The sequence below is a fragment of the Odocoileus virginianus genome, chromosome 26 (genome assembly GCF_023699985.2).
Source record: "Odocoileus virginianus isolate 20LAN1187 ecotype Illinois chromosome 26, Ovbor_1.2, whole genome shotgun sequence".
Taxonomy (NCBI): Eukaryota; Metazoa; Chordata; class Mammalia; order Artiodactyla; family Cervidae; genus Odocoileus; species Odocoileus virginianus.
Window position 1 is genome coordinate 29,466,139 of NC_069699.1, and position 27,478 is coordinate 29,493,616.

The 27,478-nt window shown below is 40.9% G+C and overlaps 1 protein-coding gene across 1 annotated transcript in view; it reads left to right on the forward strand.

The window, feature by feature from the left end:
• Positions 1 to 451: 451 nt before the first annotated feature.
• LMOD3 (leiomodin 3) overlaps positions 452 to 27,478 on the forward strand; it is a 47,069-nt gene continuing 20,042 nt past the window's right edge. The window contains exon 1 of the mRNA XM_020910101.2: positions 452 to 873. The gene's annotated coding sequence lies outside the window, so the exon portion shown is untranslated. The remainder of the gene's footprint in view (positions 874 to 27,478) is intronic.

Below are 27,478 nucleotides of genomic sequence, written 5' to 3' on the forward strand. Positions count from 1 at the left end.
AATCTGTCATTTTTGAGCTCTTGCCATTGTCGCAACGATGGGCTAAGTGCTATAACACATTACTTCGTTTAATCCTTTCTTCAGTTGTGTGACAGAGGTCGTCTCATCCCAGAAAAAGGATTTAAAGGAGTTCCCTGGTGGTCTAGCGGTTATGTCGCAGGAAGGGGGACCCCCATCCAGGGCCTGAGAGTGGGCTCTTGTCTGACAGTTGGAAACGAATTGCCCCAGGAGACACACATGCTGAGAAAGCAAGAGACTTAATGGGGGTGGGGCGGGGGCGCCCGGGGGAGAGAGCAGCGTGGTAAGGGGACCCCCGACAACAGCTCTGCCACGTGGCTCGCAGCCTCCGGTTTTAAGGTAACCAGCTTGGTTTCAGTTGTCTCTGGCCAATTAGCATGACTCGGGGTCCTTCCTGGTGGCGCATGCGTGAGTACGCGCATGCGTGAGTACCCGCGTGCGTGCATTTGCGTGTGCGTGCATTTGCGTGTCTCTCAGACAAGATGGAGTCCAGCGAGAGTAATTCTGGGAGGGTGCTAGGACTTTGGGACTAGCCTCTCCTCTCTCCTTAGGAGGTTTCCCGAATTCTTCTAGTTGTCCTACCTTGTTCTGCGTTCCTTACCAGGACCCCCTGTTTAAGCTAACTCATACAAGTGGTTGGTATGGTGCCTGGCCAGGGTGGGCCGTTTCAGTTAAGGGTTTCGCTAACAGGACTCCGAGCTGTCACTGCTGAGGGCGCCAGTTTAATCACTACTAGTCCAGGAGCTAACCACATGCTGCAAGCCACACAGCACGGTCAAAAAAAAGAAGAAAAGGAAAGGATATAAAGAGATTCAGGAAGATTACCGTGGCCTTGGTGGCTTGACTACGCAGAAAGTAAGTTGTAAAGCCAAAATTCAAACCTACATCTGATTCAGAAACCTCTGCTGTCTGTTGCCGTGATGTTATAAACAGGGACTGCTCACCAAGCCCCTTCCTTTAGTGGAAACCAAAAGAAATGAAAAAGTAAGAGAAGGAGCGAACAAGAGTCAGCCTGGGGAGGAGAAAGAGGGAGGGCCACTGGGAGGGATGGGAATCGGAATAGCATGGTGAGAAAAACAGCACAAAGGACAGTCCAGGGCAGTCTGCAGTTTGTGACTTTTCAGGATGTGCAATTCAGACACTTCTTTCTGATCTGGGTGTGGCTTGAGGATATGCCTAATTGAAGGGCTAGTTAACAACCAACTGGGCAAGAATCACATTTGCACGCAGGGCGGAGGAGGAAAGCAAAGGCATTTAAGGAGTGCCCTAGAAAGTCCTGGGCTTCCCTAGTGGCTCAGTGGTAAAAATAAAAAAATTTTTAAAAATCCACCTGCCAGTGCAGGAGATGCAGGTTCAATCCCTGGATCAGAAGGATTCCCTGGAGAAGGAAATGACAACCCACTCCAGTGTTTTTGCCTGGGAAATCCTATGGAGAAAGGAGCCTGGTGGGCTGCAAGGAGTCAGACACAGCCGAGCTGCAGGCATGACATGGCTGGAAAGTCCTATGAGTTAGACCAGCTTTTCCTAACCGCACTGCTCCCTCCTAGCACAAGCACAGAACTTCTCCCGGAAAACCATTCTTTATATTGTCCTGTCCTCAATTTCGTGAGAAAGTGGTGCCATAAGGAGATCAAAGATTGGAAAGCCAAAGTGAGAAAGATCTCTTTAGGGAGACAGACCCAAAAGTGGGAAGGGCATTCTCAGCAGCCCTTCAATTACCATGAAAGAAGCCTTCCTGGGAATTGATAGTGGGTGTCTGGGCAGATATCACCATCTCTATAATGCAGTGCTTATGCAGGCTTTGAAGTCAGGAAGATCTGGAGACAAGCTGCCGGGCTTGGGTACAATCCCAACCCAACAGCTCTCTGGTTGTATGATCGAGGGTCATTTTCCTAATCTTTCTGGGCCTCAGTTTCCTGTCTAGGACACATCACGCAAGGGTATTTAGTGGGCTGAACAACATAACACACATACCAATGAGGACCTACTGTACAGGACATGCGACTCTGTTCAATGTTATTTGGCAGCTTGGATGGGAGGAGCATTTGGGGGAGAACAGAAACATGTATATATATATGGCTGAGTCCCTTCATTGTTCAGCTATAACAACATTGTTAATTGCCTATATTCCAGTACAAAATTAAAAAAAAAAAAAAAACCAGACTCAAAGAAGTGACCGATCCAGGCAGTTTTTATACCTTTTATACAAAAGAAACAAAAAGTAGCAAGAAAAACAAAAAAGATAATGCACATAAACAGCTCAGCACAAAATCTAGTCCCCAGCAGATGCTTCATAATGTAAATTATCCCCTGAAAGAAAGGTGGCAATATCGAGGATTAAGAGTGTCTAGAAAGTTGGGGTTCAGAGGATTTGCACTGCCTTAGTTTAACCACTGAAATGACGACACTATTGAAACAATTCATCATAGGTCTCAAGTACTGTCAGGAGCATATGGAATTTTTTTTTCTCATATTTAATCCTCAGAGCAAGTTTGCAATTATTAATCGCAAACAAAAGCTTGAGGAAACTGATTAGTTTGCCCAAGTTCTGTATCAAGAAAGCATGCAGACCTGGATTGCAGTTCACAAATGCATTCAGTAGAACATTTGAAAATTATGAATTCGTGCCCCACTGGTGTACACCGTGGAAGGAGGCTGCATAAAGATTAACCCAAGAGGTCAAACTGATGAAGATGTTTTCCTGACCTTTTGGTCAGAGCCCTCCTACAAGGCCAGGCCTAAGGCAGGGTATAGTTTAAAGATCCTGAGAGTGAGTGCCCTGGCTGCTTCACCCTGGACTTGAGCCTGCTGCTGACTCAGAGACTGGTACCTGCCTTTTCATCTGTATAAGAGTGCAAACAAGCCAGTTAGGAGGGTGGCCAGATTTAGCAAATGCAGGATGCCGAGTTAAATTTGTGAAATAGCTCTAATTTATTGGGGGAGGAAAAAAAAAGCTGCATATAGGACATTTGGGGTGTCCTGATTTTAAAAAATCAATAAGGGATACCAGCCAAAACCATTCCACACAGAACATGTCCCATAGATACAGGACACCTAGCAGCCCTACTTGCCAGTCCTCTGTCCAAGGGCAGGTGGGGTCTGTTACAAGATGTATGAAAAGCTTTTGGGGGTGGTATGCTAGGGACATAGGTCTTACACCTCTGTGTGGAGAGAGGTTGGTCCTTCTCAATACAAAGCCTTTCTTCATATCAGAAACCTTCCAGGCTAGGCCTGGTTTGGTCTGTCAATACGCACACAATAAAGCTCTTCTGGAAGGGCACCCCTGAGAAAACCTTTCCTAAAACAGTTTGCTCTGGCCTAGAACGAGGTTGTTTGCAAAAGTGGTCAACGAGGCCACCTAGAGGCCTGCATGGGTTATTGCAGGCAGGAGATTCCTGACGGGGCCACCCCACAATACTGAATTCAAATGGATGTACAAACTAGGTTTAAAGGCTCTTCAGAAAAAAAAAAAAAATTGAACACCCGATAGTTTGATTTATTAGCGATGTCTTCTTGGGGAAGTTAAGTTTTTTTAAAATATCATATTCTAATAAGATAGAAATAAAAATTGCAACACAAAATGGTAAGGATTCAGTTAAACCATGAACTCCCAGTGCCCCGGACACAGCTAGCGCTTATCAGTGTCTGTTGTCATTATTGTTTCTAATATGACACTTGCAAGGATGTGGAATTCAAGGGAGCTGTTATTAATAACTTTTAATAATACTATAAACTTTATCAATAAAATTAAAATGGTAAGTATCAATAATATTTAACATTCATTGAGTACCAGGGCTGGGATTAGGTTAAAGTGCGTGAAGTACTTGCTCAAGTGAAAAATGTAAGGGGGTACCAGAAAGCCCAGATAAATAAAAACAAGTAATATTTCAACACAGTCTTTTAAAAATAATCAAGGGAATTTCATGGTGGGTCAGTGCCTCCATTGCCGAAGGCTGGAGTTCAGTCCCTGGTCAGAGAACTAACAGTCCACAAGCCGAGTGGCATGGCCACAAAGAATATATATATATTTTTTTAATTGTGTGAAAACTTTTATATTTGGAATTAGCCAGATGGACTCAGTTTGTATGTATGTACATTCAGTCATATCTACCTCTTTGCAACCTCATGGACTGTAGCCCACCAGGCCCCTTTATCCATGGAATTTTCCAGTCAAGAATACTGGAGCAGGTTGCCATTTCCTTCTCCAGGGGGTCTTCCATACGCAAGGATCGAACCTGTGTCTTTTGCATCTCCTGCATTGGCAGGCGGGTTCTTCACCAGCTGAGTCACCAGGAAGCCCTGGATGATCCCAGTTTTGTTGGCAACATAATCATCAGGAGCCAGTCGAACATATGCCTTTTTCTGTCCATCAGTCCTGATCGGGATGTTGACCTTAGCCATGTCAGTGTCACAGAGCTTCTTCGCAACCTGTTTGATTTGGTGCTTGTCGGCCTTGACATCCACAATGAATACCAGTGTGTTTTTGTCTTCTGTTCCCTTCATGGTGAGGGGCCTTGATGGCATAGCGGTCAAGTTTGTTTCTTCCGGGGTGCTCTTCCTAGGATATTTGGGCTGCCTCCTGAGTCGCAGTGTTTTGGGCTGCTGGAAGGTGGGTGATGTCTGGATTTTCTTTGTGGATGTGGACGCCTTTCAACACTGCTCTCTTGGCCTTCAAAGCCTTCGCTATAGCTGCAGCTTTGGGGGGGGGGGGGACAGGGGCTTCCTTCTTCACCTTCAGCACCGTCTTTGTGAAAAGCCACAAAATATTTTTAAAAGTCAAAATAATCAAAACCTAGGCAAAAAAAAAAAAAAGAAATTCACGATGAACAAAATATAAAAATTTTAAATAAGGTTAGAATCAGTATTACTGCTTATTCCTTTTGCCTCTGGCTCTAACATGCCTCAGCACTACAGTACATTGAACTGCACTGTGCTAACATATCATCCTACCACCAGAGGCGGCAAGCATTTTACAGATGACAGAAAGGAAACCCTGAGAAACTCATATACACTGCCCAGGGCCACATAACTAAGTATAAAGCCAGAAATCTATCCCAGATTGGAACAGTTCTAAAGCTCACATCTCACCCTTTCTATTTTCCCATTCACAAAGGGATGCAGGCTAATATTTTTCTACCCCAGGGTATAATTTCACTTTTGCTATGTGTAGAATTGCCAGAGTTAGCAAATAAAATAAAGGATACCCAGTTAAATTTGAAGTTGAGAATAAAATTTTAGTGTGTGTATGTCCCATAATGTCCATCTGACCACTCTCCTCCCTGCCCCATTACCAAGGCAACCAGACATTTTAATAAACAGAATTTCAAAATGGAATTTTGAATCTGCTGGATTAAGCCTGCCATGTCTGTACCTGAGCACACACCAGGAATAATAAAGGGCTTTAATAGAGTCACAAGGGCCAAAAACAAAAAAATAGAGGAAATTGGCTTAAAATCTTAGGCTTAATGGCAAAGGGACAGTTTGAGCTTTCTCTGGCTCTACCAAAGCGCTTTTTAGCCCTTAATGAGATGCTTTGGGATAAGAAATTACAAGCCTGAGTTGAAATAAAGAAAATGCTTTAGGTGTTCTGTGCTGTGTGTCCTACAACTGTTATTTGTTATTTTGAGATCTCTAGTTCGAGGTGATATGAATTATTTCCTTGGCACAACAGTCTGAACCCCAGTGATTTGCTCCCCCTCATGGTGTAATGAAAATGGTTGAGAACATATGAAATTGGTGCTTTAAAAACAGTGGTAATCATGTTGCCCACCTGGAGCTGAAACATTAGCAAATTTCAGCTCCTTGGAGCTCAGTAAATTAAATATATTGTCAGAAGTTATTTCTTCTAATAATGTTGCTGCATGCAGATGGAGAAGGGGAAAATATTTCAAGGCCAGCCTGAACTTTAAGTCGTATTTGAGGAATTAGGTTTTTAATAATGTAAGAGTGAATCATTATAACACAACAATGGATTTTTAGGAAATTGCATGACTTGAACAACCATTTCAATTCCTAATGCACACCCTACCTACCTTGTGAAAAATTTCTAGATCCCTCCCAAGTAAATGGATCCTTCCCAAAGCAATACCTAACACTTCACACAACCCACCAATTTCCATGTTACTGATGTGTGTGTCTGTGTGTATGTACATGCATACATGCATACTTATGCTTACTCCCCTCCCCACCTAGTCTGTGAGCTCCTAGAAATCAGGGACCATGTTTTATTTAAATATGAATTTAGAATCTAAAATCAGCTTCTTGTCCAGCATGTAGCTGTGGAATTGCATAGTGTTTCCATACTGTATTTGTTTTCCAGAGCTGCCATAAACAAAGAGTCAGAAATTATGGATATGATGTGGGCAGGACTGGTTTCTTTCGAGGTGTGTGAGGGGAAATCTCTCTCATGTATTTCACCTAACTTCTGGGGGTTTGCTGGCAATCTTGGGCATACCTTGTCTTGTAATAGAAGCATCACCTTGATCTCTGCCTCCATGGTTATGTGACATTTTCCCTGTGTGCACGTCCCACCGTCTTAAATTTCCCTTTTTTATAAGGATACCCATCCCACTGGACTTCCCAAGTGGCTTAGTGGTAAAGAACCTGCCTGCTAATGCAGGAGACACAGGTTCGATCCCTGGGTCAGGAAGATCCCCTGGGAAAGGAAATGGCAACTCACTCCAGTATTCTTGCCTGGGAAATCCCATGGACAGAGGAACCTGGCGGGCTACAGTCCATGGGACACAAAAGAGTGGGGCAGGACTTGCAACGAGACAACAGATCTGTTAGTTTAGGCCCCACCTTACCTTGTCTACATCTGTAAAGGCCTAATTTCCAAGAAAGGTTAACATTCTGAGGTACCTAGAGGGGGTTAGGACTCCAACATCTGAAGAATATTTTTGAGGTTCAAATAACTTAAAATTGTAGATTGACAGGCTCTAGTTGATTTAAAAATCTCTACTCAGCAGAGATTCTGAGGGAGGGGTAAATTCTGATTCAAAGTTACCCTGAGTAATTATACTGAAGTGAAGACACCTCACTTAGATCAGGCTACGGATATGTAGGAAAACAATATTGTTCAGCCTGGATCTAGTGAACCAGGCCCTGCTTTTGCAAGATATCCTCAGCTGAGGCTTAGCCACATTCAAGGGTTATGTTGCTCTGTTAACATCCTTTCCTCTCAAATCTGAAGTTAAAGTGATTGTTCAGAAGCCACACATGCTCCCCACTCTAGGGTTTCTGTGCAGCGACCTCAACTAGACCTGTATACGTTACATCCACCAGGAAAGCTTGAAACCAAGAGGTGCTAATGCTCCAGTCCTACAACAGACCCACTAAATCTGAATATCTGGGGCTGAACCAAAAGTCCTCGTGCGTGCCAAGTCGCTTCAGCCATGTCCGACTTTTTGTGACCCCATGGACGGCAGCCCGCCAGGCTCCTCTGTCCATGGGATTCTCCAGGCAAGGATTCTGGAGTGGGTAGACATGCCCTCCTCCAGGGGATCTTCCCAATTCAGGGGTCGAACCCCGGTCTCCCACATTGCAGGTGGATTCTTGACAGTCTGAGGCACCAGGGAAGCCCAAGAATCCTGGGGTGGGTAGCCATTTCCTTCTCCAGCGGATTTTCCCTACCCAGAGATTGAACGCGCGTCTCGGGTCTCCCTCATCGGCAGGAGGTTTCTTTACCTCTAGGGCCACCTATCGGAGGGTGAACCAAAGTCCTCAGGTGATCCTAATACGAAGGACGAGGCTCTAGTCCCGCGGAGCTGCACCTGGCCGTCCCGCGAAGCTGCACCTGGCCCCCCGCGGAGCTGCACCTGGCCCCTCGGCGCTCCCTCCCCTGGTCAGCGAATTCACTTCCTCCTTCCTCTGACGCCAGTCTGCAGAGAGGGAGCATTTTGGTCAGCTCCTCGGCCCCGGTGGTAGTCTTATCATGGTAGTTTCTACAAGCAAGGGTGCCGATAGAGAGTCCTGTCGTGGTCCCAGGTTGCTTGTGGAGTTCAGGTACTGTGGATGAACCTACACCCTCTATATACAGTTCTCATCCAGGAGGTATGGGGTTGGGGGTCAGGGAGCCTGCATTTCTAAAGTGTTCCCAGCGCAGGCCTGTGTTTCTTGTCCGTGGCTCACACTTGAAGTAACAAAGGGCTGGCATCTGAACCATCCCTTCTGACTGGGCTTTAACCTGCTATTGACAGCTGGGGTGACCTTTGAACAACGTGCGGGGGAGGAGGGGTGCCAAGCTCCCCGTGTTTGAAAACCTTCATTTAAATTCTAGTCGGTCGTCCTCCATATATAAGATTCCTTCATTTCTGCCCTTCCTCTGTATGCACAGTTTTGTATCCAAAAATTTAACTAACCGGGAGTCATGTAGTATTGTAGTATTTATTACTGGGGAAAAAAACAAACACCTAAGTGGCTGCACACAGTTGTTGTTAAAGGATCTGTCTGTGTCCTTTGTCTCCTGCAGAATGCCTCTACCCTTTTCCTGCAGTTGGGTTTGTTATTTATTGAAGAAGCCATAAAACACCAGTGACCTAGCTGGTCTGTTTCTAGTGATTCATGAACACTAAGGTAGTACCTATCTAGTGAATCTTCTAGAGGCAACTGCTCAGGTGACAGTGAGTCTTCTTTCTCTGGAAACTACTCCTCACGTTCAAAGGGCACTCCAACCCCCAAGGCCAGATCTTAAAGTGGGCAGAGCTCTGGGGCTCTAGAGCCTGGCAGTGTGGGTTCAAAGCCTGGCTCTGACACCTGCTACCCATGTGACCTTGGGAAAGTTGCTCGGCTTCTCTAAGCCTCCATTTTCTCCCCTCACTTCAAAGGGCTGATCTCCAGATTAAAGACGATAATATGTATAAAATGCATAGACAACAGCAGCCCAGAGTAAGCTCTCATTACGCACTAGCAGTGGTGATTTTGCTATTTTCTCACCTGACCCCTTAAGTATAGTTGATGGATCCAGGGGTGTGTCTGAGCCAGGCAATCACATCCCCTCTTAGGAATTTGGAATTGGAAAGTGAAAGTCTCAGAGAATGAATGCTGTCAAAATAGCAGCATTGAACGTTGCTGCTCAAATGTTTGGCAGAGAATCAGCAGCATCAGTATCACCTGGGAGTGTGTTACATGATACACAATCTCAGGCTCCTTCCCAGACCTACTGAATACAGATGCATTTTTCACAAGGTGAGCATTACAGTTGGAGACACGCTAGGAGGAACGTCTACTATCTCCTTGGAAGGCACCCATCATGATCTTTGTTTCTTCAAACCTGCAGAGATAGCAACGCAGATTTTTATCCAATTGTTCGGTCGCTCAGTCATGTCTCACTCTTTGTGACCCCATGGACTGCAGCACGCCAGGCTTCCCTGTCCTTCACCATCTCCCGAAGTTTGGTCAAACTCCTGTCTGTTGAGTCGGTGATACTACCCCACTATCTCATCCTCTGTCGTTCCCTTCTCCTCCTGCTTTCAATCTTTGCCATCCTCAGGGTCTTTTCCAGTGACCTGACTGTTCGCATCTGGTGGCCAAAGTATTGGAGCTTCAGCATCAGTCCTTCCAATGACTATTCAGAGTTGATTTTCTTTAGGATTTTAGATCGTATTGTATCAAGTGTGACCAGCTAATGCCTTGTCTTTTTTTTTTTTTACATTTTAAAAAATACTTATATTTTTGGCTAAGACCCACCTTAGCTCCGTCTTCATTGCTGTGTGCGGGCTTTCTCTGGTTGCTATACGCTGGCTTGTCCGTGTACTGGTTTCTGTTGTTGCAGAGCACAGATTTTAGGTGCTGGGGCTTCAGTAGTTGCAGCACAAGGGCCCTTCGGAGGGCGGGCTTAGTAGTTGTGGCACACGGCCTTAGAGGAATCTTTCTGGACCAGAGATTGAGCCCATGTCCCCTGGACTGGCAGGCAGATTCTTAATCATTGGGCCACCACGGAAGTCCTGCTCTATCTTTTACAAGTTTGGGCTAGCTCTTGTAACCATGCAATCTCAATAGCACTGCTGACTGCATTTAAGAAATCTTGCAGGACGCTATAGCTTTTCCACCATATCCTATTATGAAGACAAATCTAGAATCAGAGGAGGGGTTTAGCTTCTAAAGTCAGCACATAAGGTGAGAATTCGGTCTGGTCAAAATGATACCAGAAAATGTATTAGAGATGTGCCACATGAAGCAGTGCTGTGTCATCCTTCAGCCACTGCAATGTGGCTGGCTCTGCAATACACTGCTACATCTTCACTTGAGCCCCAGCCAAAGTAGCTTCTCTTTCATGACCACATGGTGCTTATTTTTAAACCCTAGATGCACATTTTGCACAAAAAGATCTCACTATGGAAGCTGAGAAAATGGATGTGTATTTCCCAGCTCATATCCACTCTGGGGCACTTCTCCTCCCACCTTCAATCTTTCCCAGCATCAGGGTCTTTTCAAATGAGTCAGTTCTGCATATTAACAGGTCTGAATTCTTAAGATTCTCATATTTCAGTTAATGGTACTGCTTCATTCATCTCCAAGACCACCATCTACTCCATTCAAAACTCTTCCCATTCTCTCTTCATTCTCTCAAAGGCCACCACACCTGTGTATGCAAACACACTCTGGATGTTTTCTCATTTCCTTAGTTTTCCACATGCTCAAGAATTATTTATAAATTGCTAATTTAAAGATTATTACCTGTTCTGTGCTAGGTACTGGGAATAACACAGTCTCATACATAGGCTCCACCCCTTAGAAGTTTGCAGTCTGATCAGGGAGTCAATCAAGTTCATAGGTCATTGGACTATAGTGCAAAGTTGCATGATCAGGGACGCAGAATGATGAGTGGACAATCAACCTCTCTGGGGGCAGGGTGCAGTCAAGGAAGGCTTCCTGAGGGACGTAACCTCTGATTCTGTGTGTGTATTCAATATTTCTGTTACTTTGTTAAACAGAAAAATAAAAAGATTTTTTTTCCCATAATCATCAAGTAACAGGCAATATTGTATAGTCGCCATCTAAGAGCGGAGTCAGCAGCAAGCAGAGTGTGGTGTTAATATTGCAGGGCACTAGCCGGCTAATGGGTTCTTGTCCAGAAACCATAGCTACACAACCATCCTGCAGTATCCAAGCACATCCAAACTAAAATGATCATTATTTTCAGAAGTTAAAAAAAGAAAAAAAAATAGGATAAAAAAAATGTTGACCATGGTATGGGAAAACTTATTTTTATATACTACTACTAAAAATATATATTAGCACAACCATTCCAAGGGCTATTTCAAAGCAACTGTTAAAATCCATGGTGGATGGAGGAGGGATGGATTGGGAGTTTGGGATTAGCAAATGCAAACTATCAAACACATGTAAGTGAATCACTTTGCTGTACCAGAAACGAATAAAACATAGTAAATCAACTATACTTCAAGAAAATTATTTTTTTAATTAAAAAAATATCATGATTTTCTTTTTTCTTTCTTTAAAGATTTATTTACTTTTTTTAACTTTTGGTTGTGCTGGGTCTTCGTTGCTGCACACAGGCTTTCTCTAGTTGCAGACAACAGGGGCTTTTCTTGTTGCAGAACATGGACTCTAGGTGTGTGGGCCTCAGTCTAGGGCTCAGGAGGCACGCGGGCTTAGTTGCTCCATGGCATGTGGGATCTTCCCAGACCAAGGATCGAACCCATGTCCCCTGCATTGGCAGGCAGATTCTTAACCACTAGGCCACCAGGGAAGCCCTATGATTTTCTTAAAATCTGAAGGACAGGATACCTTTAGACCAAGGAACAGCACATATAAAATGCTTTGTCTTTAGTTTCTTTTTCTTCCCTCGTCCTTTTTTGAGGGTTAGGAGGAGGGGTTCTGGAAATTAATAAGTTAAACTTGGGAGATAGGAAAAGGTGTCTGTGTGTGACCCGTCTGAACCATCGCTGAGATTACATGTAAGTAACTGAGGAAATGGCGGCTCCTGCGATTTGGGTGTCCAGGGATACAGTGGAAAGAACAAAGGCTTCGGGGCCGCTTTCGCACATCGTGGTCTTATTAGTAGAAATAATGATAAGACCTAATTGTCATATCATACATTCAGATTCTGCATGTGCCGTCCCTTTTAATCCTCACACTGTACCCATAAAGCAAGTACTATCATTACCCCCATTTTATTTATTTTTTTGAAAAGCTCTCTGAAGAAGCTACAGAATTTTTGTTGGTGGTGGTGGTCTTTGTATTTGTTTTAGTTTTGGCCATGCCATGCAGCATTCAGGATCTCAGTTCCCCAACCAGGGATTGAAACTGGGCCATGGCAGTCAAAGCACCAGATCCTAACCACTAGACCACCAGGGACCTCACTCCCATTTTATAGATAAGCAAACTGATGCTTTATTAGGTCACATGCCCAAGGTCATTTTCCTCAGCCCTCAGATGGGATTGAAGGGGCTGATTTGTTGCTGTTAGAAGTGGATAGGAAATATCCATGTATAGTATCTAACACAGGAGATGGTTCCTCTACCTGGGATTAATGCCACTGGACCACTTTAGAAATGAGCCCTCTCTGTAACCATCCCCTTTGGTTACTTAAGAAACTAATACCTTTTGGCTGGAGCCCCATTTGGGAAAGCCTCATGGAATACATGTCTTTAAGAAGTTTCAAATTCTGGTTCCAGTTAACACGTGCACCTCAATAATTAAATGGTGATGTATATAGATTTGATGCATAAATCCTACTAGACTAGCAATGAAGGTCCAACCTACCCTTCAGAAGCTGTTGACTTGACATGCCCTGTAGATCTAGCACAGTCTCAACAGAGCAGAAGGTTTGGGCTGGAGATCTGCCAAGGACCTCAAGGGGTATAGACATCATGAACCCAGTGTCTGTGTTCGGGCAGTGTCAGAAGTTACTGTGCCCTGAGACTAATGAGGTAATCGGATAAACCCGGGGGGAGAAAGAAAATAGTTCCAGACTCAGAGTCCTTAGATTCTGATCAACAGTATATTTTTAACAAGCAGAAGCGTGGCCTAAATCTATGTCTGTTCTTTCCATCAATTTAACCTTTCTTTAAAGATAATATGTGAAATGTTAACCCTTTTTTAAAGATAATAAATGAAAAGGGAGATTTATGTCAATTTAAACTAAATTATGAATCAACTCTTGTGGTAATTATTCTTTGACACAGGCTGCTCTTAAAGCAAAAACAAAACCTGTCTGGGAAGACCAAATTTGTGTTCTAATCTTCTAAATTCATTCCCAGTACAGAGGACAGTAATTGTACAGCTGATCCAAAAGAAGCTAAATAGAATCTCAGTTTGGTTTTATAAATATGATTTTAAAATCACATATTTACTTTTATACTTAGCTTTCCAAAGGATTCACTGTTGTTAAGGTCCTCGGGTTCTACTACAGTTCATTTTATTTACTTATTTTTGGCTGCGCTGGATCTTTGTTGCTGCTCAGGCTTTTCTCTAGTTGTGGCGAGAAGGAATACTCTTTGATGTACTGTGTAGGGCGTGGGCTTCTCATTGCAGCAGCCTCTCTTGTTGTGAAGCAGGGGCTCTAGAGAGTTGGGGCTTCAGTGGTTGCGACGTGTGGTCCCAGTAGGTGCGGTGCGCAGGCTTAGTTGTCCTGAGGCATGTGGGAGCCTCCCGGACCGGGGGTCAAGCCCGTGTCTCCTGTATTGGCAGGCAGACTGTCATCCTCTGAGCCATCATGGAAGACTCTTGCAATTACTTTCATAATGGTCGTAATAACTGTCCTCATAACTGTAAATTCTAAAAATCTCTTGGTAGGGCCCTGGTCTCTCTGGCTATAGAACATCTGGCACATTCTTCTTGTTGGCTGCCGTGTTGTAAGTAAGTTAAATGTACAGACTTAGGAGCAAACATGGCATGTGATCAATTGTACTCTAAGACGTAGATGCTAGGGGATATTCCACGAATGGCTCTTGGTCCAGGCCCCTCTTTGTATATAGGGGTATAGACGGGGAGACGCCTACTTTTCTCTACTTATTTTCCCCTCTAGGACAGAATTTCCTACCTCTACACTATGGACCTTCAGGGCCACATTCTTCTGTTGTAGGGCCCTGTCCTTAGGATGTTTAGCACCATGCTTTGCATAAAGTAAAATCCACAGAACTTATGCATCTTATCACTAGAAGTTTGTACCTTTTGACCAACATCCCCTCAGTCCCTGGAACCACCATTCCACTATTGGTGTCTATGAGTTTGGCCTTTTTTAGATTCTAGGTGTAAATGAGATCATACAGTATTTGTCTTTCACTATCTGCCTTTCTCGGCTTCCCAGGTGGCGCTGGTGGTAAAGAACTCGCTTGCCAGGGCAGGAGACAAAAGAGACGGGGATTTGATTCCTGGGTTGGGAAGATCCCCTGGAGGAGGGTATGACAACCCACTCCAGTATTCTTGCCTGGAAATCCCATGGACAGAGGAGCCTGGTGGGCTATGGTTCATAGGGTCATAAAGTGTCGGACACAATTGAAACAACTTAGCATGCACATATCTGACTTTACCTTGTTTCACTGCCTTCAAGGTCCATATATCTTGTTCCAAGAGGCACAATATTTCCTTTTTGTGTCCAAATAATATTTTTTTTCTGTATAATATGTAATATATATATAAGATTTTCTTTGTCCATTCATCTGTCCATCTGTCAGTGGTCACTTAGGCTCTTTCCACGTCTTGGCTATCGTGATGATTTTGCATTGAACATAAGAGATTTCTTTGAGGTCTGATTCAAATTCTTTTGAATATATACCCAGACATGAGATTGCTGAGTCATATGGTACTTCTATTTTTGATTTTTTGAGGAGCCTCTGTGTTGTTTTTCATCATGGTTGTACCAGTTTGCATTCTCACCAACAGTGGACAAGGGTCCTGTTTTCTCACCAAGAGAGTTGTTCTCATGTCTTTTTGATAATAGCCATCCTAATAGGTGTGAGGTGATCTCTCACTGTGGTTTTAATTTGCATTTCCGTGATGATTAGTCATGTTGAGCATCTTCTAATGTACCTGTTGACCATTTGTATGCCTTCTTTGGAAAATGTCTGTTCAGATTGCCTGCCGATTTTGCTTGGATTATTTGGGGGATTTTTTGCTATTGTGTGTATTCCACAGACATATTTATGTGTATGTGTGCATGTGCATGGTGCACACTCAGTCATGTCCAACTCTTTATGACCCCATAGATGCAAAGGGCTCCTCTGTCCATGGAATTTTCCATGCAAGAACACTGGAGTGGGCTTTCATTTCGTACTCCAGGAATCCTCCCAACCCAGTGATCAAACCTGCATCTCCTGCTTGGCAGATGGATTCTGTTACCACTGCACCATCTAGGAATGAGATTACATATATAATTTCCACTTTGTTGAGAACTTTTATCATGAAAGTGTGTTGAATTTTGTGACATGCTTTTTCTGTATTGACTGATGGGATCACATGATCTTAATCCTTAATTCTATTAATGTGATGTATCATATTTATTTATTTGTATATGTTGAGCCATGTTTGCATCCCAGGGATAAATCCCACTTAGTCATGGTCTGTGATCCTTTTAGTGTGCTGTTAAATTCAGTTGGCTAATATTTTGTTGAGAAATTTTGCATCTATATTCATCAGAGATAATGACCTGTAGTTTTATTTTCTTGCCCTGTCCTTATCTGGCTTAGGTATCAGGGTAATGCAGGTCTCATAAAATGAGTTTGGAAGTATTCACTCCTCTTCAGTTTTTTTGAACAGTTTGAAAAGGACCGTTATTAGTTCTTGAAATGTTTGGTGACATTCACCAGGGAAGCTGTCTGATCCTGGACTTTTCTTTATTAGGAGGTTTTGGATTACTACTTCAAATTCCTTAGTCATCATTCGTCTGTTCAGATGTTTTATCTTTTTTGAAATTTTATTTATTTATTGAAGTATAGTTGATTTACAATTGTTGTCAAGTTTCAATATACTGCAAAGTGATTCAGTTTTATATCTATATGTTTGTATATATGTATATGTATATATATTTCTTTTCAGATCCTTGGGAGTTCCCTGGTGGTCTGGCAGGTGGGACTTGGCACTATCACTCTAGTGGCTTTAGTTCAACCCCTGGCTGCAGAATTAATATCCCACGATCTATGAGGCAAAAAAAAAAAAGCCCCCAAAACAATCCCCTAAAACAGATTATTATCCATTATAGGTTATTACAAGATACTAAGGATAATTCTGTGTGCTGTGCAGCATGTCCTTGTTGCTTATCTGTTTTATATTTAGGACTGTGTGTATGTGGAGCCCAAACTCCTAATTTATCCCCCTCCTTTTCCCTTTGAAAATCATGGATATGTATTCAGATTTTCTATTTCTTCATGACTGATTCTTGGTAGGTTGTATGTTTCTAGGAAAGTATTCATTTTTAAGTTAGGCAGTTTTTGGTGTATAATTACTCATAGCAGTTTCTTAGGATCCCTTTTATTTCTGTGGTATCACTTGTAATGTCTCCTCTTTCATTTGTAATTTAGTTTATTTGAGTCTTCTTTTTTTCTTGGTAAGTTTAGCAGAAGGTTTGTCAGTTTTTTACTTCCTCAAAACACCAACCTTTATTTCACTGACTCCTTCTGTTGTCTTTTTAGTCTTTATTTCTTTGATTTCTGCTCTAATCTTTATTATTTTCTTCTCTCTGATAACTTTGGGATTGTTGTTTAATCATTGTGTCGGACTCTTTTGAGACCCCAAAGATTGTAGCTTACCAGGCTCCTCTGTCCATGGGATTTCCCAGGCAAGAATAGGGGAGTGGGCTGCCACTACTTTCTCCAGAGGATTTTCCCAGCCCAGGGATCCAGCCAGTGTCTCTGGCTTGACAGGCAGGTTCTTTACCACTGAGCCACCAAGGAAGCCCAACTTTGGGATTAGATTGGTTTTATGTTTCTAATCCCTTGAGGTATAAAGCTAGGTTGTTTATTTGAGATTCTTCTTTCTTAATAAAGGCATTTGTTGCAATCAACTTCCTTCTTAGAACTGTTTTTGCTGCATCTCATAAGTTTTAATATATTGCGTTCACATACTGTTGAAGCCTAGCTTGGAGAATTTTGAACATGACCTTGTTAGTATGTGGAATGAGTGCAGTTGTGCAGTAGTTTGAACATTCTTTTGCATTGCCTGTCTTTGGAACTAAAATGAAACTGACCTTTTCCAGTCCTGTGGTCACTGCTGAGTTTTCCAAATTTGCTGGCATATGGAGTGCAGCACTTTAACAGCACCATTTTTTAGGATTTGAAAGAGCTCGACTGGAATTCCGTCACCTCCACTAGCTTTGTTCATAGTGATGTTTCCTAAGGCCCACTTGACTTCACACTCTGCACTCTGGCTCTAGGTAAATGATCATGCCATCATGGTTACCCAGGTAATTAAGATCTTTTTTTTTTGTATAGTTCTTCTGTGTATTCTTGCCACTGCTGATTAATATCTTTTGCTTCTGTTAGGTCCATACTGTTTCTGTCCTCTGGGTTGGGAAGATTGCCTGGAGAAGGGAAAGGCTACCCACTCCAGTATTCTGGCCTGGAGAATTTCATGGACTACAGTCCATGGGGTCGCAAAGAGTTGGACACGACTGAGTGACTTTTACTTTCACTTTTTTACATGAAATGTTCCCTTGCTATCTTTAATTTTCTTGAAGAAATCTCTAGTCTTTACCATTCTGGTGTTTTCCTCTATTTCTTTGCATTGTTCACATAGGAAGGCTTTTTTATGTCTCCTTGCTATTCTTTGGAACTCTGCATTCAGATGGGTGTATCTTTTTTCTCCTTTGCCTTTCACTTCTTTTCTCAGCTATTTGTAAGGCCTCTTCAGACAACCATTTTAACTTTTGCATTTCTTTTTCCTGGGGATGGTTTTGATCACTGCCTCCTATACAGTGTTATAAATATTCACCCATCCATAATTCTTCAGGCACTCTATTAGATCTTATCCTATAAATCAATTTGTCACTTCCACTGTAAAATCGTAAGGGGTTTGATTTAGGTCACAGCTGAATGGCCTAGTGTTTTTCTCTACTTTCTTCAATTTAAGTCTGAATTTTGCAGTAAGGAGTTCATGATCTGAACTCAGTCAGCTCCTGGTCTTGTTTTTGCTGACTGTATAGAGCTTCTCCATCTTTGGCTGCAAAGAATATAATCAATCACGTGGTGATGTCCATGTGTAGAGTCTTCTCTTGTGTTGTTGGAAGAGGGTGTTTGCTATGACCACTGTGTTCTCTTGGCAAAACTCTTGTTAGCCTTTGACCTGCTTCATTTTGTACTCCAAGACCAAATTTGCCTGTTACTCCAGGTAACAGGTTGTAGCTAAGTTCTCAGGGGCATGGAGCTGTTTCTGGGTCTGTAACCAAGACCGTGGTCTGTGAGTCAACCACCTAGGTGTGCATCTGCCTTCTCACAACATCTCTCCTCCATCTGTGACTGAAAGAGAGTTTTACAATCCCCTACCTTGATCCAAAAGTGCCCACAGAGACACTTCTGTCTGTGAATAATGTCAAATTATTGTTGAAGGGGGACACAAGTGAGAAATATCTTGTTCAGCCATCTTATTTGATAAATGGATTTTAATTGGAGGTTAAATATAGGTTTCATGTGAGATGCTGTCTTGATAGAGAGTAGCTGCCTGGTGTGGGGCTCTCTAAAAGATTCTGAGGTTGCTCCTGGGCTGAGGGAGTGCCATCATCAATTAGTTATGTCTGCCATGGCCATGACTTAGGGAGGTGTTGATACAAGTGCCATGAATTTGTCGTTACTGCTCTGTAATGTAAGCCTCAGCCAGTGGTAGTAGTTGTCTCCTGGGTGATGCCCTGACTTGGCCTTGGCAGCCCATCTGGATGCCTTGGTAGCAACTGGGTAATTGGCTGTTTATTTATCTTGCCTAAAATAGAGTACTTTTGCACTAATTAAAATTCTATTTTAATTTTAATAACTGATTGACACAGTATGCATGTGTGTTTGAGCTCTCAAGAAATGTTTAAGCTTTTAAAATATGTTCTGATGCCAAGAAAGATGGAAAATCTATTGGGATGCATGCAAGAAATAGATTTACTTTAGATCAAAATATGCTAGTGAAATGCCATGTTTTGATTTTTTCATGAAACTTTGGGATGTCATTTCTTGTCATTCTTGAAACAAACATTTTGGGAAAAAAGGCACAATCATTTTAGAAATTGTAAATGCCGTAACATATAGAAAACCTCCAAATGATTTTATTTATTAAAAACCACAGCAAAAAAAAAAAAAAAAAACTAACACAGAGTAATTTCTTTGCCTAGATTATGCCTACACTAACTGTTAAACATGCCAATACTGCGTCCCCATAGTCTTAGCTCTTACCCAGAACCTTGCACTTGTATTCCCCCAGTTGCTTAGTGGTTGTTATTGTAAAGGCACCATCTGACACTCTATAATCCCCAGATTGCATTTCAGTGGATTGCAGTTGGACAGGCAGATAAATTTTTTTTTTCAATTTTAGAAGCTCCCATCATACCCACAAGTATTTTTTAAAGTGATGCTAGTTTGTGTTACATGGAAACATTTGCTGAGCAAAGTCAGGGAAGGTCTGGCAACCAAAGACAATGAGCAATGCTTAAATCAATCACTTTATAATCTTTATCAGGGGGGAAATTGAAGCCAACAAGTATGAAGTTTGTTTTGAAACATTTAGCATATGACACTGTCATTAATTTAAAAATAGGACCCAAGAATTATGTGAGGTATGTAAGGAATGACATTGGTCACAGCATTAGGGAGACAACCTTACTGTGACTAAAAAAATAAAAACAAAATGGTGGTGATAGGGTGAGCACAAATCAACCCCTGGTTGTAATTTCCCTAATAGTTTTGTAGTTGTTTCTCCTCCCTGACTGGGGTGATTTTCTGAACTCCTGGAAGAAAACCTGGGTTTTCAAATGAGCAATTCTGAAGATAGTAAGAACCATACTGGTAAAAAATGTTCATGGCCCCTTGAAATAGTTTACTGAGAAATGTATTATGAACCAGTAAAACTAAAGAGCTCTGAAATAATCCTTCATATTGGCTGTGCTTTAAAAAAAAAAAAAACTGGAGAAACAATAACTCTGACTCACTGTTGGTCTTTAGTGCATTTTTTCACCTCTTAACTCCACAGTTTTCTCTGGAACAAAAAAAGCTCCCAAGCTCAGTTGTTGTAAATTTGAGTTGCAGCTTGAAGACCAGCTATACAGTATGGTTGGCTATATTAGACTACGACTGGTTGTTTTGGGTTCAAGTCGTTTTAAACGTTGTCACAGAACCTCCCACCACCTCGGTGTCAACTGAGACTCTGGTTAGTCTGCAGGCTGCGCAGAACTGCCAGGCGGTGATATCTGTGTCCTGACGGAGTGGGAGCTGAGATCTCCTTGAGTGAGCTCTGATGCACAGTTGAGACCGATGCACAGGCCTGGTTCCACGTGTCAGGGCAGAGGTGGGGACGCCTGAGCTTGGGCTTTCTTTATGTTCCTGTTGTCCTCATACAGTCATCAGATCATTTTTGATGAGAACTTTGGATACTTTTGATAAGTATCACACATACCCTCCTTTTCTCCCCAGTCACCTTTAGTGGTTCATTCATTCATTCAACCAAAATACTTGATAACTCACAGCATGCCCTGAATCATGAGAAGACATAAAGAATAGATAGGTACTATAAGTTGTCCTTACAAAGCTTTGTGATGCTGAAGACATTGGCAAATCTTTTGTTATAAAAAATGCAAGGAATAACTAAGTCAACTTTCAATTAATATACTAATAATTATATTTTATCTTTTGTATCTTAGAATGTTACCTCTCCTCCGTTTTATGTCATGAAGAAGGGGGGGGGTGTGAATAGGCTAATTAAAAATGTTACCATCTAAGGACAGACTACTGGCATATCCTACCCAGCAGCATGCCCAGCTCTTCCTGTAGTCAGGCTGCACTCTCATCCTCACTCATTAATGTCCAGCCACAATGGAAAGAGAAAGGAGAGACAGAAGGAAGGGAGAGGAATCTTGAAGACTGCAAATTATTTCAGCAATCAGTTGCCCCTCGATACATGAAAATCTGTTACTCTTTATTCAACATATTCATTTTGAGTCTGTATCTCTTCTAGTCACTGAGGATAACAAAGCGAATGAGACAAAGTCTCTGATCTTATATCACTTGTACTCTAATGGACAATAAATAGTCAGATTGAGAATGTTGAACAGAATCCAGCACTGGCTAAAGGCAGCTCTCACAGTCATTGCAAAGGTGTTTTGATGGATGGCAGAAATACCTGGTAAGTGTATATCCTACCAAAAAGACCACAGAAGGGATCCTAAATCATTTAGTTTGGTAAACTCTAGTGTTTTCATTTTTAAAAATCATGTTTTACAGCCATTTGTAGTCATGTTTCAAGCACAAGCCTAGGTGAAAGTGCTTTTGTATTTGTGGGAAGAAATCATTTGTGAAGAAATATTACTACCTTAATATCACAGAACACATTCCAAGTCATAAATAGTAACATTTGAAAGACAAATTGATTCTGTCTTAGACAGCAATAGACCCACCTTTAGAAACAGAGTACGCAAGGAAGACATTTTAAGATCACATCCTAAGTCCAGGGAAAATAGGATTAATTACATTATCTACTTGTTTGCTCTTTCCTAACAATGACAGTCACAGGTTTCTGCAAAATATGATGTGCAGAATCTCACTAACAAAATTGAAAAGATTAAAAACAATTTTTAGAAAGGTACATTTTTTTTGGAGAAAAAAAAAAGCCTGGGAGAAAACAAACCACATGTTAAGAGTACATATATGCTAACTGGTAATTTCAATTTTTTCTTTCTGCTTATCTATAACTTCTGTTTTTTTCTATAATGAGCAAGTATGACTTACATGATTTACATAAACATTTACATATTTATTTTACACAAAGAGAAGCCATTAACTTTATTTCAGTGACCATATTTTCCAGCTCTTTCTTTGGAAAGAGACCAGAGACAAGGCTTGTGTGTAGCTTAGTAAGATTTGATAAAATTCTTAAGACACTGAACATGGTTTCAGGTTTTACTTCTCTAGTTTCTTGAAGCCCTGGCCTTTTCTCTGATGTCCTGAATGCTTCTTGAGTAACAGAGCTGTGATATCTAGATTTCTCCTTGCATTTCAATCAACTGAAGTGCCCTTGGCCTTATATCCTCAAGTGTGCGGTGTCACCAGTGTTGTGGTTCTTTTTTCCACTTTTGAATGGTCTACATTTTTAAAATTTCAACTTTGGTTTAAAATTTTATTTCTACATTGAGATAAAATGTGCATTGAATGAAATTCCTAGATCCTAGCCATACAAACAGATGAACTGTGACAAATTTATCCACCTATGTAACCCACATGGGCTTCCTTGGTGGCTCAGTGGTAAAGAATCCACCTGTTAATGCAGGAGATACGGGTTCGATCCCTGGGCCAGGAAGATCTCCTGGAGAGGGAAATGGTGGCCCATTCCAGTATTCATGCTTGGGAAATCCCATGGGCAGAGTAAGCCTGCAGGCTGTAGTCCATGGGGTCAAAAAGGAGTCAGACACAACTTAGTGACTAAACAACAATGTGAAATATAACCCACACCCCAATCAAGATTTAGCTGTCACCCCAGAAGATTCCCTAGTGCCAACTTTCCAGTCAATCCCCACCCTTCATAAGTACTGCTCTTTTGATTTCTATCTCCAAGGTTTCACTTTGCCTGTTCTTGATCTTCACACAAATGGAATCTTACTGCATGTATTTTTTTGGTGTCCAGCTTCTTTTATTTAACCAAATGTTCTTGCAATTCAACCATGTTACTATGGACATCATTTTTATTGAGTAGTCTTTTCTTGTATATAATACCACAATTTGATTATCCATTCTTTTGTTGCTGAACTTAATATTACTGACTTTTTTTTTAAGTGGCTTTTTATTTTGTGAAGTAATTCAGAAAAACTGAATAGGATCTTATATAATAAATGCTATTGGACACTTCTACCTTTTCCTTTTATGCTCTTCTTCCTCTGTTCAGAGAGTCACTGTCCTGAAGTTGGTATTTCTCTTTTTATAATACTTGATCGACTTTGAGCATCTGTGACTATAGATAGGATGTCTACTATCATTCTGATTTTTGTTATTCTGTAGATAATTTTTTCTCTCTGGTAATTTCTTTCAAAGTTCTGCATTTTTATAGCAAGTTGTCTGAGAATGGCAGAGTAGGTGCAGCTGTTTTAAAACTGCTGATGGTCTAAAATGGCTTAAAATTTATTTTGCTTAGTATTCAGAAAGTACTTTTACTTTGAGGACTTATGTCTCTCTGCAGTTCTGGAAAATTGTTGTTTAGTCACTCAGTCATGTCTGACTCTTTGTGACCCCAAGGACTGCAGCATGCCAGGCTCCCCTGTCCTTCACTGTCTCCCGGAGTTTTCTCAGATTCATGTCCATTGAGTTGGTGATGCTATCCATCTGTCTCATCCTCTGCCAGCCGCTTCTGTTGCCTTCAATCTTTCCCAGCATCAGGGTCTTTTCCAGTGAATCAGTTCTTTGCATCAGGGGGCCAAAGTATTGGTGCTTCAGCATCAGTCCTTCCGATGAATATTCAGGATTTGATCTCCTTTAGGATTGACTGGTTTGGTTACTTGGAAAATTAACCATAATTTATCTTCTGATATTGCTTCTTCACAGTTCTCTCCACTCTTTTATTCTGGAATTCCTGTTAAACAAATGTGGGAGCTTTAGAAAAGTTCTCCATACTTTGGTTACTTTTTCATTCTTTTGGCTCCCCCATCTCATTTTGAACATCTCAGTTCTATGTCGCAGTTTAAAAATGCACTGCATACTCAGCTGGAGTTCATCCATTCATTGTATAGTCTATTTCAGTAATTGTATTGCTTATTTCTAAGATTTTTAATGAATTTTTTTCACATTGACCTATTAATAAACTATATTTCTAAAATAGAAGTTATACTTTATTTCCATGAACATTTTTTATTATTTTAAAGTCTATCAAAGTGTATAAATTAGTTTAATCTGGAAGGAACAAATGTTTGAAATACTGACTTTGCTGGTTATTCCCCCCCAACAAAATTTTACTCCATGGCCCATTTACTTATTGCTTTCTCCATAAAATGGTCTTAATAATTCTTAAGTTTTCATTTAAATATGGTGAAACAGAGGTCCATGGTAGTTTCTGTGATAATGTATATAGTGGCCTAAATTTTAATCATGTAAAATGATCCCTACAAGGACAGTGTCTAAATATTGATACACTTAAAACATGCTGTAAGGTTTTTCTGATGTTAAAATCATATATGCATTTGCAAAATATTCAGGTAACCTTGACATGCTTAAAGCAGAAAACAATGACTTTCATAATGATAAAGATTCAAACAGTTTATGAAATAAATATATATAGACTGTATTTAATTGTTTTAAAATTTTTAACTGAATAGGCCATTTAATAACAGGCATTTTTCACTTAATTATAGATACTATTCCATAATAATAAATATAAAGCTTCATCAATTTTTTGCTTTCAACAAGCTGTGAGTTGAATTTACAGCTCAATTGAATAAATTTCTTGATGATGAAATATGTTGCAGACAACCCTCAAGAAATCAAGGCTTGCTTTCAGTTTTTAAGTGTTTTGATATCTCTTCCTTGGATAATGTGGTTTTTCATCAAAGAATTAGGGAAATGTCATACACATAAGGTATCCAATAAGAAAGACTTGAGACTTGCCTACTAAGTTTACAAATGTCATGGAAAACAATACCTAAATGTTGAATACCTAAGGGTTAAAGTATTTTCTTCTACAAATTTGATCAGACCTGGATTTATTTTTATCTGTTTTAATAGGGTGCTCATATCCCAAGTTTTCAAGAAAATTAAGGCAGTTATCCTGATATTGACTTAAATATTATTTGGGGTTATTTTCTATGTTGTAAAAAGCAACTGGCATTTATTTGGTTTTCTGAACCTAGAAAAAAGATGGAAAAAAACCAAGATTGGATCCAAAACTAAAATGAAATAAAGTAAAAGTCATCAGTAATCCCTCCACTTGGAGTTGTAATGTTTTAGAGTATTTCCTTCCAGTCTTTATCCCGTGTAAACTCATTAGATTGTTTTCTTGTTTTCTTCCTTTGACTTGGTTAGATCATCGTTTCACAAAATGTGTTCTAAAGAACAAATGCTCTGTGTTATAAAAAGCTTTTTGTGGTTATCAGTACAGAAGATGATTTTCTCAATTTAGAAATTCACAATTCTCAGTAGTATGTTCATAGCTTTTTGATTAAGAAATATCTCTAAATTTCCTTAACTCAGTATTCTCCATCCAGTTTGACTCAAGAATCCTTCTTACAGCATCTTACCATTTTCAGTAGGTATTTGGTGGCAATAGCACAGCTGCCTATGACTGCATTATTTGCAGTGTGCCTGTTTTCATAATTTATTTGCCCCAAGAAGCAGAGCAGTTGCTTTCTTTTTAAAAAAAATTATTTTATTGAAGTATAGTTCATTTACATTGTTGCATTAATTTCTACTGTACAGCAAAGTCATTCAGTTACACACACACACACACTCTCTTTCATATTCTTTTCCATTATGGTTTATCACAAGATATTGAGGATAATTCTCTGTGCTATGCAGTAGGGACTTTTTGTTTATGCCTCTGCTAACACCAAACTCTCAGTCCACCGCTTCCCAACCTCCCCTCCTTCTTGGTGACCACAAGTCTGAGAATTCCCTTTTAAAGATATTCTTTTGGGCTATTCTGCTTATCTAGGTGGGGGCTGATATTTCTCTATTGAAGCTTTCTGGATTAGTATCTAGAGTTTCTTATCTTCATGCCTTCCTAATATGACTATTATTTCTTACGCGACAGTCGATGGCCAGAGAAGAATGCACTGAAATTATGGAAGTAAATGAAGATCACCTAAGTGAGAACAAACAGAGGTTATTTACCCAGAGCTTGCTTTGGCAAGGCAGTCAGTTGCCATCACTGGCCTTTGGCGGAGACCAAAGGCAGGCAGGGAAGTGGGAAAGTTTATGGTGGAAACGGGGAGGCTCAAGTCTCAGAGCAGGTGTTTTCTGTGCTGTGACTCTAGTCTGTGGGTATGTGAGATGCAATTTCTGCTGGACTGATAGGAAGCTAACAGAGGACACGGATTAAGAGCCCCAAATTTAGAGGCAGTCCTTAACTCAAATGCCTAGATATCAGTTTTAATACCTGTCAAAGGAGGTTAATAAAAGTACCAATTATCCAAGATTATGAAAAAATTGACATATACGTATATCACTTAACACAAGCTTAGGGATATTAAGTGCTCAAATATACTAGCAATGCGGCTGTACAATTAGTCGCAGTAGACTGTCATACTAATAGTAACAGCAGCAATAGTACTAGTGGTTGTAGCAGCATTAGCAGTAACAGTAGTAGCCACAGCAGTAGAAGCTGTAATGCTAACAGCAGGAATGGCAGTGCCATTCATAGTGAGGGTGGTAGCAGTGTCAGTAGTACGACAGCATCCTCACACCTTCAGAAGTTATAGAGTCAGTTTACCTTTGAAATTAGGCCAGAAATCAAATCAGTTTAAGAATTCTGAGATGGCTTAGTAAACCAATGAAAGCAAAATAGTAAATATCCTTGTGTAATTCATGCTACTCTGGAGTCTGGTAAGAGGAGAACAGCCTGGGTATTTTGAGTCTAGGAAGCAATTACCTTGTAAACGTAACTGCGCGTTCTGAGGCAATGCAGTTGTGGGTCAGGGAAATTTGAGGAGAGAGCAGGGCATTTATTTCACACTCACAATATCTTCAGGCAATTTGCAGCCAGTAGCAGAGTCGTGGTGACCCAAATGGAATTGCATAAGAGAATAGCATGCCACAAACAGGACAGAACTGATTTATTTAGTAACACTTGGGAACCATTTATAGAAGTTGTGTCCATTTATATTAATAGCTAGTGTTGGGGCTGATGAAATAGATGGCTTGTCCACAGTCATCGTCTCCTGAATAAAGGTGGGATGGAAAAATGGATAGATCCAAGAAAAAAGTGCTTCCTCTTACCATTAGGATTTTTCACAACTGTATCAAGCCTTAAACAGCTCTTTTACATGTATTTTATATGCACTTTTGGAAAGAATAAAATTGAAAAGCCATTTATTTTGGCTTAAACAATATTTGCTAGATATCAGGCAGGAAAGACAATTTCTTTGTGAAAATATAAGATTAACTAATGGTTAATAAGCACTTAATATGCAGATGACACGACCCTTATGGCAGAAAGTGAAGAGGAACTAAAAAGCCTCCTGATGAAAGTGAAAGAGGAGAGTGAAAAAGTTGGCTTAAAGCTCAACATTCAGAAAACTAAGATCATAGCATCTGGTTCCATCACTTCATGGGAAATAGATGGGGAAACAGTGGAAACAGTGTCAGACTTTGGTTTTTTTTGGGCTCCAGAATCACTG